The sequence below is a fragment of the Anopheles funestus genome, unplaced genomic scaffold (genome assembly GCF_943734845.2).
Source record: "Anopheles funestus unplaced genomic scaffold, idAnoFuneDA-416_04 scaffold_41_ctg1, whole genome shotgun sequence".
Lineage (NCBI taxonomy): Eukaryota > Metazoa > Arthropoda > Insecta > Diptera > Culicidae > Anopheles > Anopheles funestus.
The window spans coordinates 91,029-94,480 of record NW_026045363.1 but is presented as its reverse complement, the minus strand read 5'-3'; positions in this window follow the sequence as shown (position 1 = coordinate 94,480).

The window sequence follows — 3,452 nt, the reverse complement described above, 5'->3', positions numbered from 1 at the left end:
CGAGACACATTAGCCAAGACACATTATCCAAGACACATTATCCAAGACACATTAGCCAAGACACCTTTGCCAAGACACCTTAGCCGAGACACATTAGCCAAGACACCTTAGCCAAGACACATTAGCCAAGACACATTAGCCAAGACACATTAGCCAAGACACCTTAGCCAAGACACCTTAGCCAAGACACATTAGCCAAGACACATTAGCCAAGACACCTTAGCCAAGACATCTTAGCCAAGACACCTTAGCCAAGACACCTTAGCCAAGACACATTAGCCGAGACACATTAGCCAAGACACATTAGACGAGACACATTAGCCAAGACACCTTAGCCATGACACCTTAGCCAAGACACCTTAGCCAAGACACCTTAGCCAAGACACCTTAGCCACGACACATTAGCCAAGAAACATTAGCCAAGACACATTATCCAAGACACATTAGCCAAGACACCTTAGCCAAGACACCTTAGCCAAGACACCTTAGCCGAGACACATTAGCCAAGACACCTTAGCCAAGACACATTAGCCAAGACACATTAGCCAAGACACATTAGCCAAGACACCTTAGCCAAGACACCTTGGCCAAGACACCTTAGCCAAGACACATTAGCCAAGACACATTAGCCAAGACACCTTAGCCAAGACCCATTAGCCAAGACACCTTAGCCAAGACACATTAGCCAAGACACATTAGCCAAGACACCTTAGCCAAGACACCTTAGCCAAGACACCTTAGCCAAGACACCTTAGCCAAGACACCTTAGCCAAGACACATTAGCCAAGACACATTAGCCAAGACACATTAGCCAAGACACTTTAGCCAAGGCACATTAGCCAAGACACATTAGCCAAGACATCTAAGCCAAGACACATTAGCCAAGACACATTAGCCAAGACACATTAGCCAAAACACATTAGCCAAGACACCTTAGCCAAGACACCTTAGCCAAGACACATTAGCCAAGACACTTTAGTCAAGACACATAAGCCAAGAAACATTAGCCAAGACACATTAGCCAAGACACCTTAGTCAAGACACATTAGCCAAGACACATTAGCCAAGACACATTAGCCAAGACACATTAGCCAAGACACATTAGCCAAGACACATTAGCCAAGACACCTTAGCCAAGACACATTAGCCAAGACACCTTAGCCTCGACACATAAGCCAAGAAACATTAGCCAAGACACATTAGCCAAGACACATTAGCCAAGACACATTAGCCAAGACACCTTAGCCAAGACACCTCAGCCAAGACACATTAGCCAAGACACATTGGCCAAGACACATTAGCCAAGACACCTTAGCCAAGACACCTTAGCCAAGACACATTAGCCGAGACACATTAGCCAAGACACATTAGACGAGACACATTAGCCAAGACACCTTAGCCATGACACCTTAGCCAAGACACCTTAGCCAAGACACATTAGCCAAGACACATAAGCCGAGACACATTAGCCAAGACACATTAGCCAAGACACATTATCCAAGACACCTTAGTCAAGACACCTTAGCCATGACACCTTAGCCAAGACACTTCAGCCAAGACACTTTAGCCAAGACACATAAGCCAAGAAACATTAGCCAAGACACATTAGCCAAGACACCTTAGCCAAGACACATTAGCCAAGACACCTTAGCCAAGAATCCTTAGCCATGACACCTTAGCCAAGACACCTTAGCCAAGACACATTAGCCAAGACACATTAGCCAAGACACATTAGCCAAGACACCTTAGCCAAGACACCTTAGCCAAGACACATTAGCCAAGACACATTAGCCAAGACACATTAGCCAAGACACCTTAGCCAAGACACCTTAGCCAAGACACATTAGCCAAGACACCTTAGCCAAGACACCTTAGTCAAGAAACCTTAGCCAAGACACATTAGCCGAGACACATTAGCCGAGACACATTAGACGAGACACATTAGCCAAGACACCTTAGTCATGACACCTTAGCCAAGACACCTTAGCCAAGACACATTAGCCAAGACGCCTTAGCCGAGACACATTAGCCAAGACACCTTAGCCAAGACACCTTAGCCAAGACACATTAGCCAAGACACCTTAGCCAAGACACCTTAGCCGAGACACATTAGCCAAGACAGCTTAGCCAAGACACATTAGCCAAGACACCTTAGCCAAGACACATTAGCCAAGACACATTAGCCAAGACACATTAGCCAAGACACCTTAGCCAAGACACTTTAGCCAAGGCACATTAGCCAAGACACATTAGCCAAGACACATTAGCCAAGACACATTAGACGAGACACATTAGCCAAGACACATTAGCCAAGACACATTAGCCAAGACACCTTAGCCAAGACACATTAGCCAAGACACATTAGACGAGACACCTTAGCCAAGACACCTTAGCCAAGACACATTAGCCAAGACACCTAAGCCAAGACACCTTAGCCAAGACACGTTAGCCGAGACACATTAGCCAAGACACATTAGCCAAGACACCTTAGCCAAGACACCTTAGCCAAGACACCTTAGCCAAGACACATTAGCCGAGACACATTAGCCAAGACACATTAGACGAGACACATTAGCCAAGACACCTTAGCCAAGACACCTTAGCCAAGACACCTTAGCCAAGACACATTAGCCAAGACACATTAGCCGAGACACATTAGCCAAGACACATTAGCCAAGACACATTATCCAAGACACATTAGCCAAGACACATTAGCCAAGACACCTTAGCCAAGACACCTTAGCCAAGACACCTTAGCCAAGACACATTAGCCAAGACACATTAGCCAAGACACCTTAGCCAAGACACATTAGCCGAGACACATTAGCCGAGACACTTTAGCCAAGACACATTAGACGAGACACATTAGCCAAGACACCTTAGCCATGACACCTTAGCCAAGCCACCTTAGCCAAGACACATTAGCCAAGACACATTAGCCGAGACACATTAGCCAAGACACATTAGCCAAGACACATTATCCAAGACACATTAGCCAAGACACCTTTGCCAAGACACCTTAGCCGAGACACATTAGCCAAGAAACCTTAGCCAAGACACATTAGCCAAGACACATTAGCCAAGACACATTAGCCAAGACACATTAGCCAAGACACCTTAGCCAAGACACCTTAGCCAAGACACCTTAGCCAAGACACATTAGCCAAGACACATTAGCCAAGACACATTAGCCAAGACACCTTAGCCAAGACACCTTAGCCAAGACACCTTAGCCAAGACACATTAGCCGAGACACATTAGCCAAGACACATTAGACGAGACACATAAGCCAAGACACCTTAGCCATGACACCTTAGCCAAGACACCTTAGCCAAGACACATTAGCCAAGACACATTAGCCGAGACACATTAGCCAAGACACATTAGCCAAGACACATTATCCAAGACACATTAGCCAAGACACCTTTGCCAAGACACCTTAGCCGAGACAC